Here is a 26383-nt window from a genome sequence, read left to right as displayed (position 1 = left end):
TTAACCTGTGAGCACTTTTACAAAAAACTGCTTCCTTTCTCAGCTGCAAAACTGATAGGACAATACTGTGTCTAAGGTGATATAACTAAGAAAGTTCTCAAAGACAAGTGTTTGTTTTTGTTGTTTAGTTTGCAATGGAGTAATTCTAGATACAATTAAATGTGTTTGTCTTTTTTAATAGGTGAAACCCACAGCCTTTATTTACTAGCGGAGATTCGAAGCTATTCAGGCAGATCACACAGTGCTCACGGCTAGTTAAGGAAATAAAGGTGATTGAAGTGAGAAGCTGATAGAAAAAGCCTAGCTGAACCACCCCTTTCAGGGGGAAGGTAATGATGGGTGTTTTCAGAAACTTCTGTAAAGGATTCTTTGAAATAGTGATTGAGAGGGTAAGTATTGCTTCCTGCTCAGTAAGCACCAGAATGAACAAAATAATGATTTACAGAAAAGACCAAATACAGAGGTATCATCTTCTCTTTTATTCAACTTTTATTGCGGTGTAAAAACAATTCCAGATATGTTTCCTGGAAAGTAAAAATAAAAATTTTCATATATATAGTTTGTAAAAGGGGTTTATTGGTTCAGATCAGTTCAGAACGGTGTTCACTAGTTATATGAGCTATTCACAGTATTCATAGGCTTTGTCAGTTAAATGTTTTTTTTTTTTCTACAAAAACAGGTAAGGTTTTAGGGAAGCATGCAAAGAAACAATGTCTAAGCTTCTCACATAATACTTCATCGTAGCACAGCAAACTTCGAAATGCATGGAGGTATGGAGTCATCCTGAGAAAAATGAGTAAACTTTAGTTCTGAAACAGTGAATTGCAAGTGTTCTGGGAGTTTAAGCATGTTACTTTCCATTACCAGAAAACTTTAGCAGTGGTGCATTTTTCGCTGTGTGTGGGAGCTCCACACCTGTGGTAATCTGAAAGGAAGCATCATCTCCTCCCTGCTGTAGCAAACAGATGCACCAGGCAATGTGGTGCCCGAGGGATTAGCGTCCTGCTATTCATCTGGGCCTTTTCTGAGTGACAGGTAGACTCTGTGCTTTGGCACTAGAGCTTTGGCAGACATACTCTAGGTATTACTCACCATACAGCATTGTCAGGATGTCAGATTAAAGCACACCGAACCTGCAGATAAAGCCATGTTTCTTTGTTGCCTGTAACTCCTTCCAGTAGCTCACTTTTTATCCCAAGATAATAAAAGCATCAATGCCTGCCTTTTTTCCTAATTAGTAAAACTATGTTTACAGGGCACTGTCAGTCTCTTTTCATGATACCTATTTTATTGTCTGATCAATAATACATGAACTTTCTAACTCTAGGAGTTTACAAAAGACGGATTTCCCTGTTAATTTTCACATATGAAAAACTCCTTTTGCTGGTGCCGGTATTAAATGATGAGTGGGTGTAGTTTATCACAATAATAGGGTGTTCAGATGGTGGACACAAAACCATGTGCTTGATCCCTAGGCTGGCCCTAGGCTGGGCCAGCACCAAAGGATCAAACTGACAAAAACAAAGTTTCTGTCTGCACATGATGATGTTTTAGGAATGGAAATCTTCTGGCAAAAGTTATTTTGGAATTTTTGATCACTTTTGAAGTTGAACAGATGAAATGATGGATTTCATAGGTGAACTGTTAAATGAGTGAAAAGCTGGATGGGCTGTCAGGTTTAAGGACAGGGGTCCATCAGTAAGAGTAGCTGGGAGACAGCTACATGTACAGTTTCTCAGGGTTTAATACCAGGCCAATATTTTAAACATCTTGAGGAACAACATAGAAGAGGGGATGGAGGGCACTGGGGATTGTTTCACACTGGGGGAGCAGCTGGAGAGGAACACAGCCCTTCAGAGGGGCTCCAACAGGCTGCAGAAATGGGGTGCCAGGAAGCTCTTGGAGCACAGCCTGAGCAAAGGAGGTGTCCTGCCCATGGCTCTGAGAAGCCCAGCAGTGAATGAGGCCCTCAGTCCAGACAGAAGGGCTGCAGTCCTGGTGGAGAGCAAGGCATGTCAGCAGTGAACTTGGGCTGAGCAGGGCCTGGGTGGCCCTTGGAAGCCAGTGGAGCCATCCACTGCTTGATGGCTCTGATCAGACAGCATCCCCAATTAGATTCAATCCAAGAGAGTTTCTGAGAAAACAGAGATGAAATCATCACGCATCATCGTCCAGTTCTTGGGCATTGTCCAGAGAGATGGTGGGATCTCCATCACTGGAGATAACTTGATCTAGCTTTGTGGTCAGCCATGCTTGGAGCAGATTGTTAGAACAGGGACCTCCAAAGATAGCTTCCAGTCTGAACTTTTCTGAGCTCCTTTAATTGTGTTTCACAGGACTCTTTAGCAGGCCTAAAGTTGAAATGGAGACTTTCTTTTGACTGAATGCAGTTTCTTGTGCCATGCCCAGGAGGCCTGTGCTGAAATGAGGTGGTGACTTGCAAAGAAGAGCTCTCACAACAGGAGGGTGGTAACCAGGGCCCAGAACACACTTCTGTCTTGCCTCTTTCTGATACTTCACAAAACCCAAACCCAGGAGAAATGATGCTGAAAGAAAACAGTGCTGAGGCAAGACTGTCCCTCTGTAGCAACACCTGCATCCTAGAGAGTACACAGGACCTGCTCAAAAATCAACTTACCAAGAAGTGCCTCCAATAGGGGGCTGCAGGAGACTAATGAAAAACTTCATACCTGGTGTCCCTCATCCACTGTGCCATCCCCAGTGATCCTGAACAGATTGCTTGGGCATAGAGCTCTCCGTGCCTGTGAACACCTGTGTGAGAGTGGGTAAGGGAAAATCTGTGAGTGCATAAGAATGAGAAAACTAGCTTGCTTAAAATTAAAGTGGCTTTCCCGATCCATAAAAGCTGAGGCAGATAAACTGGTTGCAGATGTGCTGAGGAGACCCAGTCACAAGAAATCACTAAGCACCAATAGAGGTGACCTAGGGATTCCTGTGTGTGCATACAAACATTTTGATAACAGAGATCAACAGTGAGTCAATGATGTAAAACCTGATTTGTAGCACTTCTCTAACCTGACATGAAACAAACCTGAAACACACATGGAAAGGAGGTGCTGTTTGCCTGACCTTCCTTCCTACCAGGAACACATGGAAAATTCTTCTAGGTAGCTATGCAATATGTTGCAGAAAATGCTGTATCAGAGCAACTTCTGAAAGGAATGAACCGAAAGCACACATGCCAATTTGACAGACACTGCTGCAGACTGAGTAATCCCATTGGGCTGCTGATGTATAGCTCTTCAATTAAGAGCCAGTCCTACACTTGGTACTCACATAAGTGAGCCCCAGGGTCACGTAAATAATCCTCAGGATTACTCAGAAATTATTTTTTAAGGCATGATTAACACATGACTGGGAGCTGCAGGCTGTGCACATAGAATCATGGAAATATTCAGGTGGGGGGCACATCTGAAGGTCTTTATTCCCATTCCCCTTTCTAAGCTTAAATGCCTTCAAAACAAAGTCAGCTTGGTCAGCACCTTGACCAGCTAAATTTTGAACATGCCCAGCTGTGGACGTCCCACCACCTCTTTTGGCCCTGTCCCAGGGCTGCACCACTGTTGTTTCACTCCTTATGTGCAAACAGAATTTCCTATGCTGCAATGTGTCCCTTTTTGTCCTTTATGACAAAGGTGAAAACAAGACTTTTTAAAACAAGACATCCCTGTGAACTTCCGAGAGAAGGTTGGTAGCTCTCTGTAAGTCACTGGACATCTGCAGTTAAGGCTTCCCTGAGACATCCCTTCTCCATGCCAACAAAGCCTGATTCCTTCCATCCCTCCTCTCCACCAGACCTACCCACTATATCCATGGCCTTGCACTGATCTCTCTTCAGTCTGCCAACAAATGATGTCTGCTCCCACCCCTGATGTGTACACAGGAATTGTGGCCACCCTGAGAACCAAAGGTTTTTCTGAAGATACTCTAATGCTTCTATGGCTCTATGCACTGGTCTGTTCATACAGACTAGAATTGGTGCCTGCAATGATGGCTCATGTCCTCTCTCATGTGAAAGAGGGAACAGCAGGGGCCCACACGGGAAGGAGGTGCTGTTTGCCATGCAAGGCATTAAGCAGCAGGAGTGTGGGCAGTCCAGGACCTTGTGGTGGACACTAGTGATGGACGTCTGGACTCTGGACAGGTTAGAGAATGATACTTAGAGGCAGGATTTCCTCCTGGCACTTTGGCACCACAGCTGTCTGACTCCCCTCCCCATCAGCACTGAACAAATGTGTAAATAAAGCATGCTACTTCTCTGTTACAGGTCCCACTCTCTCCTTTATTAGTTTGGCTTCATCTCTCTCCACCCCCATCCTTTATTTTCTTTTTACTGACAAAATGCTCAGGATTGCATGGATTTCTTCAATAGGCATTGACCATGGAAGTCATGACGCTGTGGCTCCAAGTACTGACCAGCTGCACAGAAACCTGTTTGGCTTAGGCAAATGACTATTTGCTAGCAGTGTTGCCATTTGCTTTCCAATATAGGTACAAGCTGCAGACGTTAACTGTAGAGCAATGCTGCAAAATCTGTTGCACAATGCTGCAAAATCTGTAGGTCAGATCTTTCCCAAGGACTACTCCAGCCAGCCAACAGCACAGTAATCATATCAGGTATGAATTCACATTATCATTCGAGAAGAAGTATACACGGGCTCTCTCTGTGACGCTCTGAAATATGTCAGTATAACTTAATATCTGAGGAATTAAATACTCTGAATTGCTGAGAGAGAAAAAGAATTGGATTTCAGTTTTTGAAATTTCACTGAAACTGGTAACACAGCACACTCACTGCTCACAAGTTCACTAGTTGTGGTGTGGGTGGTTTTAGCCTATTGCACTGATTTCAGGTGCATTCAGTATTTTAAATATTCTCATCACACTGCAGTCATGTTCTCCACCCAGCACAATGCAAAGTTATTTATTCCTGCTGAACGCAGCGTCTTTCTGCCTGGGGGATGGTGACCAGACTTCTGTGGAACACTGTGGGGTTGTGCTCCTTCCTGTGAAGCTCTGACAGGAGCAGTCCAGGCTGCAGTGGAAATGGCTTGCCCTTCATGGCCACCTTTGCAACTTCCAGCTTAGCCCTATGGCCTCTCAGAGACTGGCAGCTCAAGTTCAAGACCTAAAATGCCTGCTTCCCTAGGCAGGGCAGCCCATAGTCTGACCTTGGGTTAAAAAGTAGTTTTTTGCAGATGTCAGCTGTACTTCATGTGAGAGAAAAAGCCTGAAGCAAGGTGTAGGAGTAAGGTCAAGTGCACATAAAAAATATACAAGCATTTCTGATATCTCTGTGTGGTGCTGAGGAGCATGCAGGTATTGCTGATTAACCTGGAGTTTACAGGAATCATACAGAAATGAATGTCAGAAACCCAGGACTGGCCTGGCTGAACCCCCAGGAATGCTCCAGCATTTGTTCCTCGGCTGTACTTGTTTAGGCAAACCAGACAAAAAGTACCTGATTTAGTCTGAAGAGGGAAGCTGGAATACAAGGTAAACATGTATGGGCAGCACTCCGGAGCAGCTTGACTTTCAAGTTTTCTGAGAGCAGTCATGCCCACAGAGCCAGTAATGAGAAGGAATTTGTTTGCTGAAAGATCTCTGAGGCTCTGTAACTCTTTTCCAGGTGGGGGCATTCAGACGATGAATGAAGCATTTTCTGTCTGGGACAGTAAATATTTAACTGGAAAGTTTAGAAAGATCCATATTTCTGAGTTTTCAAGACCTTCTCAAAGGAAATTTCTTTCCTGCAGTTACAAAATGACAAAAATCACAAAAAAGACGATGGAGCCTAGGAACCAGAGAAGCCAGAAGAGCTTTGTCCCTCTGTAATGCATTGTAGTCCTGCATTACCTTCTCTGCAGCATGTGCAAGAAACCTGCAGCAACTGCCTCTGACATCCACAACATGCTGCAGAGCATGTCTGCCTCCCTATTCAATTTTATTTGAGCACTCCCCAAATATCATTTTTCACATTAGATCTACTCACTGAATGCTCTGTGCTTTTCCTTCCTTGGGCAATCAAGCAACACAAAATGTGGCCTGCATAAAAAAGTTATGAGAGAGGCAAGATTTTTACATGAAAATGTCTTTCTCAGGTTTTCCCACTGATTTGTCTGGCAGCTTTTGGACATGAGACTGGCATCATCAACTACCTGGAATTTTCTGGCATGCAGTCTTTAGCGGTCTGGTATCTAGCCTGCTAGGATGCATCAGGATAGTTTGTTATAGCACCTTAGTGTGAAGAACCATGGTCTTTGGAGCCCTGATCTATGTGGCAGTGAGAGTTTCCAGTGATTTCAGCAGAAACTAGTTACTCCCAAGCACTGAAACCAGCTAAATCCTTCTATTCACTAACTAGGGTATGCTTCATGGCTCATCCTGGAGAAGTAGTGCAAATAAACAGTCTTAACAGTCCTTCTCTGGTTCAGGAAAGGCTGTGTCTTACATTATATCTACTGTGTCACAGACAAAAGCTGTGTGTGATTAGGGCCACAGCACATTTTGTAGTCAAGCACAGTGGGAAACAGAAGTCCCGGAGGTCTGCATGCTCCCCCACTCTAGCCAACTCAAGGGCCTTCACCTCTCCGGCAGGATACACAGGGTGTCGCCAGGGAAATGCCTGCCTAGCCAGCTATGACAAGGAGGCTTGAATCCACACTTAACCACTCAACAGCTCACGCAAGTGGAGACTGGAGAGAGGATCTGCTGGAGACAGAGTGTTCTTAGGATGGTAATGCAGCCTGTTCTGCTCACACAGAGAGCAGTGTGTCTCTTCAGAGCTAAGCACCAGAAAGAGGAGTATGAGAAGGACAGAAATAAGAGACCAAAAAAATCTACAGGGAGTTTAAGTGGGCTTTTTCAGGGGATTGCCACTTCTCTGCAGCACATTTCCATTGATCTTGATGGTGGTGGGTGGGTTGGCTGGGTGGGATGTTGGCTGGGTGTCTGGGCTGCTTCTTCAGGGTGGTTCACTTTCTTGTTGAAAGTGGTCAGAAGCTATCCTTTTTGCACTTGAGTGACCCATGATGGAAGAGAAGGGTGCTGGGCTTGTTCAGCCTGGAGAGGAGAAGGTCAAGAGGGTACTAAGCTGCTGTCACCCAGTCCACTGTCCCACAGGGTTACATGGGAGAGAGAGACACGGACTATTGATAAGGTCCACGGGGAAAAGACAAGAGATGATAGGCACAGGCTGCAACAGGGAAAATTCTTGTTGGACATATGGAAAAAAGCCTCTTTTTATGAGACTAGTGCAGGTCTGGGATAGGCACCAGAGAGGTGGTGAGATGTCTGTCCTCAGAGATTCCCCAGACAGACAGGGTAAGGCCCTGGGCAGCATGACCTAGCTTTTGTCAGCACTGCTTTGATCAGGTAGTTGGGCTTAAGACCACCAGATGTAAACTTTTCCTCAATTCTTCAATGAACTCCATAGCGATCCTTCTGAAGCTCATCTCTCCATCCTACAAGCAACAACAATATGTGGCACAGGATCCTGTAAGAGGCTTGGGGAGGTGTAGGGATGTAGGTATGCACATGCCTCCTGCTGAGAAGGGAAGTGCCACATACTCCTCCTTTGCTGTCCTTCCTGTCACGCCCCTGATGACTGATACAAAGACCTCAGAAAGCAAAGCCAAACCTTTCACCACAGGTGCTTCATGTTAAAAATGTTAAAAAATTATGTCACACATGCTAGTGGTGTTTGATTTCTATATAGCAAAGCCTGTCACATCACTGATCTTTGGAGGAACAGTCATGATGCAGCAGCCAAAACAGCCTCAGATCTCAGCTGCTGGTGATTTCTCCATGTTCTGTGCAGGTGAGAAGAGGCATGAAGAGCACAGAGAAACAAGGGCTTCTGCAGAGCAGGAAAGGCAGCAGTGAAGTTGCCGAGCACGGCTCAGCTGGAAGTTTCCATTGACTTGGAAATGATCCGCTGAGCTTGCAGCAGAATGCTGCACTACAGGCTGCATGTGGAATGAAAATCAGGAAACCTAGGCAGTTTTCTCTGCTGCAAAGAGCACAGGTAGAAGCTGTTGGCAAAGCTAACTGGCTGAATATGAAACCTTGTGGTAGGCATGTGCTTCTCTTCCTCTACTATTTAATAAGGCCTGGAGCTCAGAGACTGCTTCAGAGCAGAGATGGCATCCTCCTGGGCCTATGTGGTGTGAGAGACACAAGCAGAGGGGCCTGGCTTTCCTTGCCTCCTCAAGAAGGAACTGGGTACAATCCTTTTTCCTGGAAGAGAAACCCAGATGGGAAAAAGATAAGGCTTTGGCCAGTGATGGCATTGCTGTACGCCTCTGGAAGGATGGAGGTGAACAGACAAGTGAGAGATCAGGCATGGCTGGGATAATCAAGGCAGGCTCTGGAGCCTTACAGACATGGTCTGGAGATAAAGAGGGCTGTCACTGGCAGCATATTTCTCAATTTTGTGTTTCATGCCTGTGAGTCACCAGCAAGCTGGAGGAACAGCTCAGGCAAGGATCCCCCCACGCAGAATTGTGTGTGAGCCAGTTTCCTAGTGAAACTGCAGAGCACAGCACCATTGGGGTATCATCTGGCAGTACCTAGTTGCAGCTAGCTCAGTCCACTGGGAAGTGGCTCTCCATGAGTGTGGAAGGCTGAGTTTGAGCTTCACTGGAATACCTCTTTTTTATTTTAATTAGTCTTCAAACATTTTTTTTTACAACTGTAAATGGTTTTTAACAAATTCTGCACAAACTTCTCAACTAGTTTTAATAAAAAAACCCATACCTTAAGTTTATCACCTTTTAACAAAGGATTTGCCATTTTTGAGAGGAACTTCCCTCTCAACAAAGTGATGGATTGCTCCCCCTCTGCCTGAGCGTTTCCTAGACCTCTCTAAATGTCTGTTCCACACCTTTTCCTTGGGAGGGAAGCCAGCAAAGTTGCAAGATGTTAAGTTGAAACATGTTCTAATCTCAGCCCCATGAGACAGAAACTGTAGGGAAGGAGTTTGAGGATCATTTTGTGGTTTCTTGGAGGCAGCAGACATAGGTGATACAACACTGGAGGAGAACGGGCATCTGAAGAACTTGCCAGGGAGGCTCACAACATGCTCTCTTGCAGCAGAGTTTGTCCTAGCCCAGTGCCTTGAGAGGGAGTCTGGAGCACCCAGCAGCTGGCATCTCTTGCTTGCAACAACACCAACAAAAATAAAATTTTAGGACTGTTGATGTTATGCTGGCTTCAGTCTTAGGGATATTAAACTCAAAAGTCTTTACGGTGCCATGTCCCACAAGAGACAAAGGAAGTGGACAACGGAGAGACAGGACACAATGAGGCACTGAAGTGTAATAACTCCAAGCTCTCCTCACCTGTTTCCACAGAGTCCTTGGGGCTGGATGCTGTCTTATCCCAGGCTGCTGCTCTGGCTGGTCACTGCAGATTTGCTGCCAGTTTCTTTTTGTCGACTCTCCCGGCACAGTGGCACACACACACAGAGTAATCCTTGCTGCTACAAAATGCGTGTCAAACAGATGGTTTCACTTTTTCAGATTTTTAAATTTAGGGAGTTTGCACCCACGGCATATTTAGGGGTGGTGACCCACCTAAAGTACATTAGCTGTCTTTCACTTTTGTCTGGTATCACAAGCACAAGCTGCCTTCCGCTCCCCAGGATTTCTCCCCTCACAACCAAAATGCATCAGAAATTATGATGACAAGCTAAATACACTGCATGTGTTTGAGGCCTGCCCACAAGCTCCTTTCTCTTCTCTCCAGCAAATGTCATCTGAGCTTTTGGGCCTCTCTCTTTCTAGAGCCCAGAGAGCCTTTGCCAACCATCCTTATGTAAATGGAAAATTTATGCACACACCCCCATGCATGTGCAGTCATCCCTTCTGCTTGCTGATATACTCTCTGTCAGACATCTCAGTTTTTCCAGTCAAGGCCTCTGTTTCCAAATATAAACTTTTCTGGACAAATTTTGAGGACTCTTGTGCCTATCTATTAAATCCAGGGATTTATAAAGTGGAGTTTGGCACCAGTCTTGTGCCGTTCTCCTAAGTGCCATAAGCCCACTGATTTTAGGACCTCCTTCTCAAACAGAACTCCCATTACTGTTCACCCTTAGGACAGCAGCATGGGGACTGTGTCCATGCACTGCAACCCAATCTCCTTTCAAACAAAACTGTCTTAGCATTAAAGAAACTGTAAGCTATATCTACGTATCAGTACTGCACTTTTCATCTCATCCCCTGACATTATTGTAAAAGTGGGATAACTCTGTTAAGATTCTGTTTGATATCTCTTCCATCACAATGCATGGCATTTTACTCACATAAACTGAGCCAAGCAACTGCCCTCTGAGCTTATCCCCCACAGCATACTCCTCAGAGGGGCATGGGTTCCCCATCCTTTGACAAGAAACTGCAGGAACCACAGACAGTGCAGTGAAGATGGCCAGGAGATCACATATGAAGACCTACAACAACCCCAATGACATATGGACCGCCCCAAAAGTGCTGAAACATCTTGACTGTGTAAGAGACCTTGGGCTGGAGGAAGCAACACTAAGTTTAATCTCCTTTCCACTTGGCTTCCATCTGAAATCTGTAGCAGCCATGCAGAAATCAGGGAAATATGACTAATACTAACTTACACCCATGAGTGATCCCGGTTTCTCATCAGTCCTGCCCAAACTTCAGCTAAAGGCGCAATGTAAACAGGAGGAAGATAATTATAGCAGCCAAATGGCTTTGCAAGTCCACTTAATCTCATTTTAGGTGCCTAATAAGTATCCCTTGAATATCTGTGGTCTACTTGTCACATGGATTAAAAAGCAAGCAATGGATAAAAAAATAACTCTGTGGAAAGTTCTTTTTCCCACTATTCCTGACACAGATCCAGCAGACATCTGTTCTTGGTGCATTACTCTGAAGTAAAGTAGCCAAAGATCTAGGTAGGAGAAGATGCTGTTTCTGGTGAACTTTACAGCTGATGGAAGCACAAGTGGACTGGTACCTACGCAAACACTGTATTGTGCCACACTTCCCACACAAGGAGGATGCACTACTGTCAGCAATTTTTGGAGAGTGGGGACTCACTGAAATGCATAAGAAGGATTCGGTTAAACCACTTCAGCCCACAGGTGAGCCATGGGAGTGAACGTTCCTCTCTGAGCAGCTCTAAATTGCCATGGATGGGCTCTTCATTACAGATAGACCAGCCCACTTGTTACAACAATACAATGGTGGTGGGATTATGATCAGAAACTGCATCCCGCCACACTTGAAGGAACTGGCAATTAAAAAGTTTTTAAAAAACAATTTTTAGAATGGTCCACCTGAGAAATGGTGCACCCATCTCACCCTGCTTCTCCTGAACTCTCTTCTTCCTGTGAACACTGATTTTCAGCATGCAAATGTCTAGGGAGGGCAAGTTTCTGACTGTGCATGGCAGCAAGTGAGCCAGACTACTTATTTCACTTCACCTGGACCAAAAGGAAACCTTCCTCTTCCTTTCAGAGGGTAGTGGGTTTTTTCACTAATTAAAAAAAGAAGAAAAAAAAAAAAAAAACAGCTCAGGGTCAGTTTCAAACTGAAAGCTTCTCGTGAAACAACAAAGCAAAGGAATTCCTTTGGAAAATGTAAAAATGTGTTGTTTCCACTTTCAGGAACTTTTACTCCTCTCTTTTCAATTAAAACCGTTTGTCAGTTTGGATCAAATTCAAGAAATAATTTAGTTTGCCACCAAAGCATACTTTTATAGTCTGAAGTGTGCATCTAGAAACTCCAGCAGCGGTATGAACCCTGCTTGTCTGTCATGATAGTGCTCCTGTGTGCAGTGAAGGGGCTGGTTTTGAGTATCACTATATGTAGAGCTAAATGGACCAGTTTCAGCTGTGGTACAGGATTACCAAACCCACCTGCTTCAGCTAGAGCATACCTCTTAAAAAGAGGCAGTCTGAATCTTAAGGCTACATAATTAAATTACTGATGAACTAAGATCCATAATCTGAGTGCTTGCTGACGGACTTCTGTTTCAAAAATGTAAGAAATTCCTAAATAAACAGTGCAGAGCTGTTACATTTGGAAATGTGTAACTTTGAAATTTAGGAGGAATTGTTTTGCTTGTGTGCAAAGGCTGTAACAAGTTACTTAAGCCTCAAGTGCCAGACCCAAATCTGGGTACCACTTACCATCAAACAGAAGGTCCCACCAACACTGCCATTTGTTTGACATGGGAATTTCCCTCCAAATATTCCAGGCTACAGATCTCTCAACCATCTCACAAGACAGGAATGTGAGGACACCAGAAGCATGCCCCAGGCCTGCCCAGTCGTTCCTGGGCAGGGACTGCGCAGGAGCCCAGCCAGGTCCCAGGGCTGTCTCTGACACCCATTTTTTGTGGTGGTTGGTGTCCAGCGCTTATGCTCACCTTGGGCACATGAAATTAAAAACCCCTGTCTCCAGGATCTTTTATGAAGCCTGTTGAGCTGTGAGCATGGATTCCAATAGCTGGGCATCCCCTATGTGCATCGTTTCCCTTGTGGTCACGGACCTGGAAAGATGCTCCTTTCCACTGAAGACTGTTTAATACAAATACCAGACTCACTACTAGGATTTTCTCCATTCTCAGCGCAAAAAAAAAAAAAAAAAAAAACAAACCAACAAAAAAACCCCCAAAACTATTTTCCTTTGATGGCCGAACCACAGACATACTATGAACAACCTCCAACAATAACAATGAGTATTGCTGGAATTTAAAAAGAGGATAAGTGGAAAGGACATGACAATCAGTAGCTTTTTGAAATACAGCAAGGGAAGGAAGAACCCACTTTCCCTACTAAGGCCTCGTTTCACTTTTAATTTGGTATATTCAACTCCTGTATATATATATTGACAATACTGATGACACTTGTGATTAATTATTAATACAACCCTTAAGAGGCTGAGCTGTGAGATAAGACACACTATCCAGGGTACAAACATAGAACATAAATGTGGGGCAAGCACAGAGCACAAGGAGCTGGAAAGACAGGAGCAAGAAAGCTTTGGTAAGTCTAAATAATTGTCTGCTGTTTTTCACAGGTACTTCAGAAAGGAAAGCTTTAAAGAGAAAATTTGGGAGAAATTTAAAGGAGAAAATTGAGAAACACAGTGATAACTTGCAAATAAAGCATTGAGAAAGGGAAATTACGTTTAACCAGTGGAATGGATGGAGATCTTGAAAATGTTTGTTTCTTCCTATCAAATGCAACTCCTAACAGGAAACCTTATTTCAGGTAAATGAAGTCAGACATTTTAAGAATCAGTACAGGAAAACTACAGTCATAGTTGTGGGCATGTCTGTGGGAAGATCCTGCAAGGTTGGCTGGTTTGCTTTTAAGGGGTAGGACTTTAATTTTATACCTTGCAGAAATCACGAAGTTGATTGAAGCCAAAATTCACAGATGGGAGGGAAAGAGACAGCAGTCTGCTCTTGAAGGAGGATTATTCTGTCACACAGGACACAATAGAGATCTCTTCTTTACTACTTTAACAAGTTTTGCTTCATGCTGGCATTCCTGCTTCAGAAAGGCACTGTCATGGGAAACGGATTCTGCCTGGAGACCAGACATTGTTCAGGATATCCCTTCCACCTCCGCGTGCTATTCAGCATTAACACAGCCGTAAGCAAAGCCCTGAGACTATTGAAATTTCTTTCTTCATCTCCCCCTTTTTCTTTGACAAATGTGTGACAAGGATGCAATTGTTTGAAAGCCCACTGATGGAGAAAACAGAGAGCGAAGCCTTCAGACGTGCCTCAGTGATTTAGAAGCCTTCCCCCAAGACTTGTGAAAAAGGTCACAGGAGGTCTTCCATAGGGTTCAGCTTCCCAGCAGGGCTCTAGATGCCAATGTAAAGGCACTTAAATTCCTTTAACAGCTGACCCCTTTGTGGATGTTCCCACCTAGGATTATCCTGGCTCTTGGGCTGAAGAATAGCCCTTAGCCAACTAATGGATCACAGGCCCTTCCCTTTGAATATCTGCAGTTTGTGTTGGGTAATCGCCCATCCAGCCGGCAGGAAGTTGTTCCTTCATTTAAATGACAAAAGCTTTTGAATGATGAAGATAAGAGTTCTTCTGATGAATCATGGGCAGGGCTGGTTTGGGAAATATTGTTTCATGCTACCCAGAAGTTACTCAGCAGCTTGCTGGTAATGTAGCCTGAGCACAGGGAATGAAGCTCAGGCACTGATCTGTGCATACATTCCCCTGTCAAAGCCCAGCCCAGCCCCAAACCAGGCATTTTCCCCTGCAGCTGCTGGGGCACATGGTGTGAGCAGACACGTGGACCCAGCTTCTGCTGGGCAATGGAGAACTCCAGGAACGTGTCTGCAGTGGAAATTTCACGGACACCAACCCCCTCCCCAGGGTACTCCTGCTCTGCCTCCCAAAGGGAGAGCACTCTCCCTCCCAAACCCCATGCACTGGGCCCCCCATGCCAACTCCTTCTTTGCCCATGGACAACCCTTTCCCACCTTCCCCCCCTTTTACAGAGCAATTCTTGCTCCTCCAGGCTACATGTTGCCCTCTTAGTGGGAGGGCATAAGGAGGTGGTGTCAGACCCTTCCATTAAGGCTAAGCTATTAAAAGATCAGTGGGCCAGAAAGAGGGACCAAGGGTCAGCATCACTACTCAGAGGAGTATTTACATATTTCATGCACTGGTGGTTTCATTTACAGAACTCCAGAAGTGCTTTGAGCAAGCCAGGCACAATGGATCTCTTCTGGCAGGGGCAGCTGTGGCTGCCAGGAGACCCCCCCCAGAGCCCTGTGCTATTCTGGCTGTGACTGAAAGTCCTGCCAGAAACAGGCAGGAGCTCCTCCAGGCCCAGAGCAGCACACAGTGCAGCCCATGGTGGGGTCCCAGCCACTCACAAGGCCAGAAGCCCTGGCAGCTCAAGTGCCCTCCTGTCCTTGTTCCTGCAGGTGTTGGGGGAGACGCCTGTGGGCTGCAGGGGCTGGGCACCCCAGTGAACTTGCTCTGAGCACTGGGGGCAGGTGCTCTTTCCCACCTCAGGCCCAGAATTTCACACAGTGGTAATGTGATTTCCATCTGCTCAAGAGCTGTCCTGCACCATAATACAGGGTATAGCTGCCTGGGAGAAGCTTCCTGTGCTTCCATCATTGGACCAAGACAGTTATTTTAGCAGCAGACATATATCCCAAGTCCTTCCATAAACTACTGCACTGAACCTCCTACTCTGACTCAGAAGAAAACCAGAGAGAAATGCCCGCCTTTCTGTAGCCTCTTTCCCTAAGTGACCTCTCCTGAAAGCCCTCTAGGCTTCCAAAACAAACGAAGGGAAAAAAAAAAAATCAAAGAAATGGAATATGATGAACACCAAAAAAAACAGAGAAGAACCTCAGGCACCATTTAGGAAAGTACTGTGTCTTCCTCCGGCACTGTGCCATCTTAGGCTTAATGCCTAGAAGGCTGGGAAAGGTTCTGGGAGAAAAGTCTGTGGTGCAGGAACATTTTAAGGGCCTGAGTGGTAATGAGTCAGTGGTGAGGTTTGGATGCAGATGTTTCCTACCTAGTACCTGCCCAATGTGCCAGACCTTCCAGGGGAAAGACAAGGGAAGCCATTATCACTGGTTCACAGAAAGGAAACAGGAGCTGAACAGATGGAACATGTGCTCAGGATAATGCCAGGAACTGGCTGAGGGGTTTGGGTGAAAACCTGTAGGTTTCAGGCTCTTTGGGACATAAGATGCGGGAGTTGGAAAACTGTTCATCACAACCCCACAGCCATTGCTGCTCTGTTGGTTTGCAGGGGAGGGAAGATAGGGTGAAAAGGGAAGGTGATGCCTTGCTCTTGATGCAGAACATTTTCTTAATACTAAAGGAATGAGGGTAGAGCAAAAGAACAATGATCTGCCCTGGAAGACCTGTCTGAGGCCTTTGGGGGCCATCCTGTTCTATTGCTTCAGCCTCTCTGTGGCTCACTATGAGTCAGCCTCTGCTTCTCTTTGGCAGTGCTCAGGGTGCCTGGGGCCACGGATGTAAGGGGGCAGCTCAGTCCAGCTGCTTCTGTCACCAGTAGGTCCCAGGGCCACCTGTGCTGGTTGGTACTCCATAGTCACAGAGTCAGGTTGGACGTCACAGTGGGTCACATGGTCCAGCCTCACTGCTCAAGGGGCAGGGTCATCCCTGAGCACATGGCCATGTGCAACAGCTTTTGTCTGTATTTCAAGGAAGGGAGATACACACTTCTATCTACCCATGACAGAAATGGCACTCCCTGAGTCTGCTGTGGATTTTCTGTGGTGCCCTCAGAGCTTCCTTCCTTCTTTCCCTTCCTACCTCCTTCTGCATGTTTACCTGTCCCTAGGTCTTTATAGTGCAAAAGAACTGCAGGTGGGCTTACACAAATCATGAGCCAACAGTGCAACTTTCTATCTCCAGGGTCTCTAAACTATTAGCTGGGCTTTTGCCTTGGTTTAGCTTCCCAGACAGGAGCTGGGCAGCTGAGAGATCTCCTATGGCTACATCAAACAGGAGTACAAGGAAGCTCTGAATTTCAGGGTCCCAGCATATTTAATGCTGACCTAGTTCCTAAGTCTCTCTCATAGGTGTCTGGCAGCCCCTCCAGATAAGGAGAGGGGAAAAAGCCCCAAAGCAGCAGCTGCCAGGAAAGATATTGCTGTGTAGCTGCATGAGGCCAAATGCCTTCACCTAGCGCACACAGCTCCTGCCTCGACAAGGAGGTTGAGCAATAACCTGGCAGGAATTTGATCAGGAGTTAAGCCCCAGTTTCCAAATACAGGTTGCATGGGGCCAGCATGTGGGTGCAAACCCTCTTTACGCTCTGTTTGCCCCGGTTCTGGCGCTGACCCTGCCATGAGCTCATTGGAAAACAGCTTTGTGCACAGCAGCTGCACGAGATATGAGATATCCACACCCAGCCCTGGCCCTGGAGACTCGTGCAGTGCTGAAACACCCCTCACTTGGCAGAGAGGTGAGGCAGCACCTCTGCTGTGCAAGCTGTGTAACACCTGGTACTACTACAGGAAGGCTTGGGACCAGAAAAACAACTGTGGTCTATCTCTGAAGCAAGCAATGCGGGGAGAGGCTGAGGTCTATGAAGGAATCAATTGGGATGAGCATCATATGTGGACTGAGTTTTATTTTGAATTTGCCAGATGTCCATCTAGCATGGCTTTCCTGGCCAGTTACACCCTCTTTGCCCAAGGGGTGTTCTAGGAAAGGGCACACAGCAGCACACACCTCCTGATGCCACACTGATAAGAGCACTGGTGGCTACAGAGCTGGGTCAGTATCTGCACTGACAGCTATGCTAAGCAGCTGGGTGTAAGAGGGAGAGAAAAGAACTCTCAAGCCCCAGAGTGTTGAAGAAAAACCCATTTCCCCATAACCACTGCCCAGCTTGCTCTGTAGGGGCATAGGACCTTGGTGTCACAGAAAGTGGCAGAATGTACTGGGAGACGAGTCCAAGCCTGCCAACAGTGCCCTCACCTGAGGTCCTTTGCTCGTGGAGGATGCTGCTTGCACCTCAGCCATGCAGCATGTGAGGCCACTGCTCCAGTCTGGGTTCTAACACCTGAAATCATTTCCCATGGCCCCCAGCCACGGAGCCAAGGGGTCATGGCGCTGCCGAGCTGCCACAACCCACCCTGTTTTTCAGGCTGTATCAGACCGAGGTTTTCAGGTTGCACCAGGAGGACATTCCTCCGGCCCCACATTCCTTGCAGGGCTAATCCTCGGGAGAATGCACCGGCATGCACAGCAGCCCCAAGCTGCACCAGCCCCACCGAGGAGGCACAGCTGAGCCTGCCCTGGCCCAGCCCCACCGGGCCCTGGGTGGGCTGACAGCTCCAGCAAGCCTTGAGATCCTGTTTGCTGCTTCCAGAGATCCCATGTGCTGCTTCCATAGACCACTCTGCAGCTCACACCTGCCCACAGCGAAGTCTAAAGAGCAGCAAGACACAAGCTGTTGCTGCCAAAGCTGTGCCACAGGGACTCCAGCATATCACTGCCTGCCAGGCATAAGCACCCAGAGGTCCAGCGGGTCTCAGCTGGTCTGCCCATGAAGGTCAGCTGGTTTTCTCCCACCCTGGCTTGTAGATCAGGACCTCCGTCTACTGAAAGGCTGCCACACTTCTGCCAATGTTCTGGGCATTTCAGAAATAGCTTCCTTTAAAACTTAGTCTTCATCTAAGTGCACCTCTCCTGCAAGTGTCATATCTCTACTAACGAGTAGGAGAAGCTGTGTTCTAGATGGATTCTCACAGCTGGGATGGAAAAGTGTCCTCTGTGGCTCCCTGATGCTTTAGCTTTTTGCTGTAACCACACCAACGTTTTTATTTTACAAGGTGAAATGTTTTAAATAATAATGGAAAAATTACTTTCTCTAATCTGTGCTCTGGAGGTGTGCTCTCTTCAGCTACTGGTCTGCAATCTGGTGGATGTGTCTGCAAAGATACCAGGTGAAGAAAGCAAGCTAAAGTAGTTAAAAGACTTGTGAAAGGACACAGGGGAAAAATATTCCTATGTCTATTATATGTCTATTATACCTTGTAGAAATCCAGCCTTCCTTTCCTGGACCCAGATATTTAGGCTATGCTTGTGCTTTCACCCCAACTACTTTACTGTCCTTGCCAGAGAAATCTGGTTGAAAATTACCTTAAACCTTTGTCAAAATTCCAGTGTTTCTCTGTTTGGACTTGGCCAGGGTAATCCTGGCTAAAAAGTGCAGAAAATATTTCAAAGTCCAACTTTAAAAGGATGGCCATTGCTTTATTTGTGTTTAATTAAAAATAATGATGAAATAATAGTAATTGTTTTCCAGACCCATGGTAATTAGCAATCCAACTTACAGGTCCCATGGGAAAGAGCCTCAGTTTCTGCAGCTAGTGGTGTGCTTGAATATCGTCTTGCTCTAGACATTGCCAAGGTTTTGAGTTCAGCAATTTGATGGGAGGGGGTTTCCAACTTTGGCTTTAACTGTCGTGCTCCAAACCACAGAGTTTTACTACAGCCTCCATTTCCCTTTGTATTACCTGAACTTCTCATCTTGCTCTGCAAATCCTATGCCAGAATGAGTCATTCCTGCAGGATTAGCTCCAATTTTTCAACTCCTCTCTCAGTGTTGCCCAGACTAGTTCTGAGGAGAAAAAACTGACACGCCCCATTCAGGATGTGTAAGAAGCGAATGAAAGAAATTACCTTCAGTGTTCAGCTATTTGCACTGAACCAGCAAGAGCCACCCCATCCCTCCAGCACAGCCGAGCCCTCAGCATGGCACAGCGTCACTGACAGCACTGGGCTGGCAGCTCCAGCCAAGGGGATGCACCAATGCCCCCTCCTTTGAGTTATTCCCCCTCGCTGCTGTGGTCCATGCAGGGATGTTGGTTTGCTCCACTCCCCAGAGGGGGTGTCCCCTGAATGACCTGCGAGGGCCCCCAGGAAGGAATGGGGGCACCATGTGCTGCCCATGGGATGCACTGCCCTGGTTTTCTCTCTGGGCTCAGGGAGGCTGTACTGAGCCCAGCTGTGATCTCCTGCCTTTAGAGGGGAGGTACCTTGCAGAGGCCCCCTCTTTCTGCTGTCTGCAGAGGTCAGGGCTGCACCTCTGTGTTTAGCACCTTGCCCAGACCAGAGAGTCTTCTGCTCGCTTACTGTAAGCAGATCTTAGCCCATCCCTGCCCTCAGACCTTTTCTTGTGTTCACATCTAAATAAACACTTCTTATAGGAAGAAACGGTATTTTTAAAAATTATTTTCACGTTTAAATTTCCACCTCTCCCTTGTTCTCTGTTTTTTAAAGTAATAAAGACACTCTGTTGTGGTTTAACCCCAGCCTGCAACTGAGTCCCCCGCAGCTGCTCACTCACTCCCCCCGGTGGGATAGGGGGGAGAACTGGAAGAGCAAAACCAAGAAAACTGAGATAGAGACTGTTTAATAGGTAAAGTAAAGCCACACACACAAGCAAAGCAAAGCAAGAAATTCATTCCCGGTTTCCCACGGGCAGGCAGGTGTTGCCATCTCCAGGACAGCAGGGGTCCATCGTGCCTCACAGGGCCTTGGGCAGACAAACGCCATTGCTCCGAACCTCCCCCACCTCCTCCTTCTTCCCCCAGCTTTTTACGCTGAGCATGACACCATATGCTGCGGGATATCCCTTGGGTCAGCTGGGATCAGATATCCAGGCTACATCCCCTCCCAACCCCGTGTGCACCCCCAGCCCCCACTCCGGTCCGGTGGCTGAGAAGCAGCAAAGGCCTGGGCTGTGTGTAGGCCCTGCTCAGCAGCAACAAAAACATTACTGTGTTACCAACACTTATTTCAGCACAAATCCAAAACATAGCCCCATACTAGCCACCACTGAAGAAATTAACTCGATCCCAGCCAAAACCACGCCACTCTCACAGAGCAAATATTGCATTGTCTCACAGCAGAGTGAAGGGAAGGGAATCTCAAAAGTCTCAAAATGCTGCCACTCTGCTTCTCTTTCCAAGTCCGAAACATTAAGTGATCCTGGAAGTGATTATTAAATCACTTGGAAGATCCGTTTTCTGATAATGGGACCGCACGGTCGGCAAATCTGTGATTTGCATATGAATACCCAAACTGCCTAAGGAAAATTGTCAGAGCCAGCCGGAAGAAAGAAAACCTGAGCACCTGGCATTTTGAGAAGTCCTTCGCTTGTGTTCTCAAAGCACTTTTCTGTATCATTGACAGGATTTGAGCTGATTTGACAGAAACCCCTGGAAATCGTGTTTTTACCACGCGAACAGAGAGAACTGCAGAAATGACAAAGTTTCTTCTCCAACAAAAATTTCAAGTATGGTTATACCCCAAGTTAGATCAGCTTGTTCAGGGCCATGACTAAGTAAAATTTTTAAAAGTCCGACAGACAGAGATCCCACCATCTCTTTGGGAAACCTGTCCCGTGGCACAGGCTTCACGAGAGAAATACGGACTGGTCACAGAACAAGCAAGACCAGACTGTCCAAAGTCAGAAAGAGATTTCTGAAACTTTTTGCTGTCCCCGGAAATACATGCAGTGCCCTGCCTATTTTTATTAGCAGCACAAAACTTAAAAACACTTCTTTCTCTCCAGATTACCACGACCTACGCACTTTTGGTTAGAGGTATTGCCGCAGGCAAACGCTGGGCAGACGCTTATCTAGTGTAAATCCCCACAGATCTGTTAACTTCAGCAGGATGCCAGCTATTCACTGCCTTTTCAATCTTGTTAAAAAAAAAAAAACCAAAAAACAAAAAAACCACAAAAAAAACCAAAAAAAACACAAAAAAACCCCCAACAACCAAAACTTGAATTTGAGAAAGAATCCATTTTCTTATCTGGGGAGAGACATTTTTGTTACAGGCTCAAGCAAAACTCCAGCAGATTTCGGAAGGTACTTGTAAATAGGGCATTACTTGGTAATTACCATGGTGATTGCTGAAGGGTCAGAGAGTGGCAATGAGAACAAAGGGGCCTAGGGGGAAAAAACAGGGGCTCTTTGTAAAAGTATTCAGATTTTGTCTGCCAGCGCCAATAAGCTCGAACTATCCCCACTTTACACTTTGTTTTCTAAATAAAGACTATTTACATCCCTCAGGCATGGAATTACGGCCGTGTAGCACTGAGTCCTACCGATCCCCCATCTCCAGCATCAGCCCCCGCGAGTTGAATGCGTCCGTGGCCGCAGCGGCGCTCACAGCTCGCCCCGCTGCCAGGCGTGGTTTAACATCCAGCGGTGCACTCCGCACGGCTCGGGCACATGCATGCACACAATGCTGCATTTCTTTGGCCTTTTAAAGTACAATTTTTCTTTCCTCGATCAGTGCTTGACACACACACTCTCCAGCCTAGGCATTCCCCTGGCTTCGCCCAAGGGCAGGAAAGAGCCCAGAGAGGCTCCTCAGCTTTAACTGGGAGCTATTTCCAAGCTGGGGGCTTTGCCTCCAGCCGCAGGGCCACGCCGTGGCTGTGCCTTTGTCTCTGCCTGCAATCCCTGCTGCAGGCTCTGTCCCGAAGTCTTTGCAGCCCAGCTCTGCCTCTGACCTGTTTTGTCGCTAAGGGCTTCCCCAGAAAGCCCCGAAGATGAGTCACAAACTTGGCACACAATCTCTCCAAAAGGGCTGGGTGCCTGAACCCACCTACTGAAACAGCTTATTTCTGTTATCAAGTAGAGTCACGCAAAGCGTGCTAAAAGCTGCCGTTTCCAGGGAAGGGCAACAAGTGTTTTGTTTAATAATGCTCAGTAATACAGGTTATTCAGTGATTTACCGATTTACCTTAGTTTAAAGAAAAAAGTAAGGAACAAAAAAGCTCCTTTTCGTTGTCTGTGTAGACTAGTCCTAGAAAGCTGTGACATTACTTTTCATGTTTTTTTGCTTGCACTAAAGTGATGATACTGAGAGCATTTGATTCCAGCCCAAGATCCAGAGAAGACAAAACTTAGGTGAGCTTTTTTCCATCTACCCGTACAAGATTCTCTCCACAAAACAAACCTCCCAACTAGTGTTCCGTCAAAGGCTCTTCATTTCCTTCCAGCTCCACCCCCAACCCTTCCTCTCCACATTCCTTGCATTTCCACGGTACTTCTCTTCCCCCTCCTTCATGTGCTCCCAGTCTTAACCCACTGCTCCCATCTACCAGCGCCTTTGCTGCCCTTTATCTTCCTCCTTGGCTGATGCACGGTCTGTGACCACGAGCGAGTGCTCTGCAAGAACCACAGTGCAGAGCATGTTTTGGGATGAGGAATTGGTTAGTAAATTACAGGGCATTGACTCTGCAATTTGTTAGCGTTTTAAATACCCATGTTTGGGTGAAACAACATGAAGAACACTGCCAACAAAGAGCACTAAGAAATTTCTCTCACCTGCACTGGGAAATTTACCTCTTAACTACAGTTTGGCCAAAATGACCTGTCCCCTCTCCATCCCATGTGTAAGTGTGAGTTAGAAAAAGCCATTTTCCAGGACAATGTGGCTCTGTCTGCAACAAAGAAAAAAAAAAAAAAGAAATATTACTTCTTTCCACATGGCATATTGAAGTAAAGCAGGATATTTGCTATAGATTTTGTTCACAACATGGCAATTAATTAAATAATTATATTTAAATAATTAATTCCCAGCTTCCAAAGCAAGCAACTAATAATTTCCTCTAAACTGCTGTATTCTATAATTTTCTATCAAGCATCAGGTTTCACTAGTAGTTGTGAAGAGGACTGAATTACTACTCTGGCAAATAGTAATTTGTCTTAAAAACATTTGTCATCAGGTAACACTTCCTGTGCACAAGCCTCAGGGTCTTTCTGACCCTGTGGGCCCTCAGCAGGAGCTTTTTTCTGTCAGATGCCAGTGACACCTGTTGGGATCCAGCAGAGCAGACTGGTCCCAGCACGGTACCTGGGAAATACTGAGTAGGAGATGTTCACCCTGCCGGAGATTCAGCCTCTCAAAACTGTTGAATGACTGCCCAAATAGGGCATTTGATAGGCAAAATAGAGCTTATTTCCATGCCAGCGGTGTCTGATGGCTATTCAAAGATACCCATCCGGATGATTTTCATGAGGTGCTGAAATTCACAGGCTTCAGGGGAGCAAGAGCCATGCAAACTTCTGAACATCTGCACACCAAAAAAAAAAAAAAACAAACAAAAACCAAAAAAAAAAACCCCCACCAAAAAAACCCACAACCACCCAAAAAGCATAGCAAGTGATTTTCAGCTTATAGAAGAGCCTGACTCTGCTTTGCATGTTTCCAAAAAAAGCCAGCTCCTCCTTTTTGAAGCATCTGACAGATCTGCACTACTCCCAGTGATATCTGGGGGATGCAAAGGCAAGAATGGGCAGCTTATTCTCTTGGAAACCAACTCTAAATTCTCCTTCATCAGGAGAACAAATTAATGTGTCACGGCCCATCCAGCTCAGGCTGCATCCTCACCATTCCTTGCTGCCCACATCACATGTGGTGTTTTCTATCCCTTCATTTTGTGGCTCCACGTCTTTTAGCTGAATGAGGCTCTCGCTGCCAGTGTGCACAGCAAGTTTCCATGTTTAACTGTTCAGGAGTGCTGGCACAGACCTCAGTTTGCCTGGCAGGCTGTGCTCCTCAGGAAACCCAGTACAGGAGTGCACCTCACTTGCTGTGAGAGTCACTCCTGGCCAGTGTCCAGCCCCATGCACAGCCTTCCCTGGAGTCTGGGACCAGCACACAGGACACTACTGCCCCAGGGCAGCACTCGCATCTCTCCTTTGCTGAGCTTCCCAAGCTTTCCATTCGTGCTCCCATTTGCGGTGAGGGGCCTTGCCTCTCAGGTTGGGGTCCCTAAGTCCCTCTAGGCTGGGGCCTTGCCTCTTCCTCTGTCAGCCACTCCCTCTAGTTCAGTACCACCGAGCACCAATCCTGCACATCTCCCATGCTCTATGGCCAACCCTTCTGCCATCATGCTGCTCACACCGAATTCCCGAGTGGGGCAGCGTCCTGAGGGAATGCTCAGAAGTGGTGTTCTGCTCTGAGAGAGCCTGCCCTGCCCACTTGCACCTGCCCCTATTGCAGCTCACCTGCTGCAGGTCCTGTCTCCCCCCAAGAGGCAGGGGAGCTGCTGGGCTGTCAGGCAAGCATGCTGGCTGCCGTGCCTCAGTGGAACCATGCTGGATGGAGGCTCCGGCTGCCCATGGCTCTTGCCCCAGTTTCTGGCCTGAGACATGGCCTATTTTAAAGCCACCATGATGTTTTGGTTTTTTCTACAGAAGAATGACCTCAACAGCTAACTCAAGTCTCCCACACCACACTGGCTATATCCATTGATTCTCTCAGCAAGAAATTCTTTCCCCCCTGCAGCCACAAGTTCCCATTGAAAACTCAACAAAGGGATGAGAAGCTGCAGTAATTTGGAAAAACAGCACAGATAGTAAACAACCAGGCCACTGATGGAGAGTGAAACTAGACAAGGCAAGTGAAAAGCTGGTGAAAATATGCAGTATCCTTGTATGTTGGGGAAGATGAAACAGGAAAGCCTTACAAATACGATTGTCTGGCAAAAGATTTTGACAATATAGAAACTATAAGTGAGATTGAAATGAAAGCAAGCTTTGAGATCCCTTAGTTACTGAACAACTGGAAAACAACGGTGTGGCTGACTGAAGGTAATCTCCTTTTGATGAAACAAGACCCTCTGCTTGCAGGCAGGTCCAAGGGTCAGAGCAGACCCTGCCAGCTTGGCAGAAGGGGTCCAAAGAGGAGTTTTTATGGTTTAAAATGTAGCACAGTATGGTAATGTAGTGATTCTTATAGGCAGTATGGAAATGCTAGAGGATTTGTATATTGTACTAGATTGGTTAGTGAGAATCAGAATATCCAACACAGAACATGATTTGTTGTATTGTAACGGGAACTTTGCTCTCTTACCTCCTCTCTTTGCTGTTGCCTTTTATGCTCTTACTCTTTTTACTCTCTTATGCTTTTATGCTCTTACCCTCTCATCCTCTCTACCCCTGTCTTCTCTCGGGCCTGCTCCGAGCTGTGGCTGGTGGCTCCCAGCGGGGCCCTGCACCCAGGCCCTTGGCAATAAACTGCAAGTTCCACAACCTGGCTGCAGAGATCTCTCGTCTCCGCCTGTCCCGACTGTGCTGCCCCTGTCAATACTACACTTGTAGAATGTTGTTTTCCAGCCTCTCTTCTGCCACGTGGTCATACTCCATGTCCAGCTGCACATCAGTTCTCCCTCAGAGGTTTCACCTTGGTTCCCACACCACAATCTAGCCACAACGTGTTTCCAAAATCCATGCAATCACCTCCTTGCTCTTGTCTCCCATGAACTCCAGTTAGGTGCAAAGTATCTTAAGCTCAGTCACTCTGGATACTTCTTTGTGGAATGTGCTCTGAAAGTGCATGAATACTGTCTTATTCCAAAAGGCTCAGTCTTATGGTCCGTCCCCTCTCAAATCTTAACCACAAACTGCAGGCAGGGCTAAGCACCTTGTCACCAAGTGTCATGAGGTGCCTGGCTGTGATGCTCTCCACACTTCCAACTGCAAGGTGCTGGCACCAAACACATAGCAAATAAAAACCCCAAACTTGCCATTCCATGACAGATACAGCTGAGCTTGGGGTGGTGGCTGTGCCATGGGTATGTGGTCTCACTTCATTGGCATTCAGCCAATATGATCTGGGATTTTGATTTTGCCAGAGCCTTAACTTGAAGGACATTAAATACAGCCCTATAGTTCCTGGGACACAGAGGCAAAACTTTTCCTCACCTCAGAGTGGAATTCTGACGTAGAAACAAAACTATCGATGTACATGAAAGGGCTGTCCACACATTTAGCGTCCACTTCCCTTGTTTGGTTGAATTGGAAGGAGCATA

General features: G+C 46.4%; 1 long non-coding RNA gene across 2 annotated transcripts; it reads right to left on the bottom strand.

Annotated features, from left to right (window-relative positions):
- Positions 1–464: 464 nt before the first annotated feature.
- LOC139588838 (uncharacterized) lies at positions 465–24614 on the bottom strand. Of its 2 annotated transcripts, none has more exons than XR_011678835.1 (4): positions 22911–24614; positions 9363–9502; positions 2639–2772; positions 465–2546 (listed from the first exon to the last, which is right to left on the bottom strand). It is a non-coding gene; the product is annotated as an uncharacterized lncRNA (long non-coding RNA). The 2 variants fall into 2 exon arrangements; XR_011678836.1 differs by lacking the exon at positions 22911–24614 and adding an exon at positions 9597–13623.
- Positions 24615–26383: the final 1769 nt, after the last annotated feature.

Source organism: Agelaius tricolor, unplaced genomic scaffold (genome assembly GCF_023055355.1).
Source record: "Agelaius tricolor isolate 1412-34295 unplaced genomic scaffold, bAgeTri1.0.p SCAF_4, whole genome shotgun sequence".
NCBI lineage: Eukaryota > Metazoa > Chordata > Aves > Passeriformes > Icteridae > Agelaius > Agelaius tricolor.
Note: the sequence above shows the minus strand (reverse complement) of the source record. Positions and strands in the feature narration are given on the sequence as shown.